Source organism: Rhinolophus ferrumequinum, chromosome 3 (genome assembly GCF_004115265.2).
Source record: "Rhinolophus ferrumequinum isolate MPI-CBG mRhiFer1 chromosome 3, mRhiFer1_v1.p, whole genome shotgun sequence".
In the NCBI taxonomy this organism is placed as follows: Eukaryota; Metazoa; Chordata; class Mammalia; order Chiroptera; family Rhinolophidae; genus Rhinolophus; species Rhinolophus ferrumequinum.
The window spans coordinates 212,711-213,483 of record NC_046286.1 but is presented as its reverse complement, the minus strand read 5'-3'; the positions used below and the strand labels follow the sequence as shown (position 1 = coordinate 213,483).

The following is a 773-nucleotide window of genomic DNA, read 5'->3' as shown; positions in this document are numbered from 1 at the left end:
AACTCTTCAGAATTCAAAAGAGAGCAATTGTAACTGTGGATGTTGTTTTTATCTTGTTTCCTTCTTTTCTGTTTTTGGCATGGAATCCAAAGAAATCAGGCAGATCAACTAGTTCAAGTGCTTGTTCCGTTTGATCCAAGACATTTCTGGTTGTGGCAATGCTCTTGGGGAGTAATTTGGGTACCAACGAAGGTAGTACGGACAGGCAGAAAACTGAACGAAAGAAGACACCAGAGGTTTAAGGTTGAAATGAAGGGAAAAGCGCTTCCATCGCAAATGCAGCCTTTCAAAACTGGTGGAGGTGCCGGGGATTGAACCCAGGACCTCGTACATGCTAAGCACGCGCTCTACCACTGAGCTACACCCCCAACTGCAAACGCTTTACTTTGGATTTCTTTCGAGATTTATAATCCTTATTTCTTGCCTTTTAAAGATTTAGTAAACTACAGAGAAGATATAATTGTAAACGTCCCCATTTGTGAAGCTGACTGCGAAGCTGCCTCAGAAGTAAGCAACAGCATGAGATTGCCAAGGAAGGCGGCTGAAAAGAGACATCCGTTGTCTCTCTCGGGTTCCCGGCTTCATTTCCTGCTCTTTCTACGCGTAAAGCCCCGGGAGGCTGCAGCAGGGAGCTGGGCGGCCCGGGTACTCCCTGAGAGGGTATCTTTGTGGAAGGGACCAAAGGTTGCGTCGAACGGGGTTGTCTCCTGCAGCGCTGCCGCTCACGCACCCAGCACCGCTTCCACTGGACCCTCAAATTATCTCCATTTCCT

At 47.9% G+C, this 773-nt stretch overlaps 1 non-coding gene across 1 annotated transcript; it reads right to left on the bottom strand.

The window, feature by feature from the left end:
- Window positions 1-296: 296 nt before the first annotated feature.
- TRNAA-AGC (transfer RNA alanine (anticodon AGC)) lies at window positions 297-368 on the bottom strand. Its single transcript has one exon. It is a non-coding gene; the product is annotated as a tRNA-Ala (tRNA).
- Window positions 369-773: the final 405 nt, after the last annotated feature.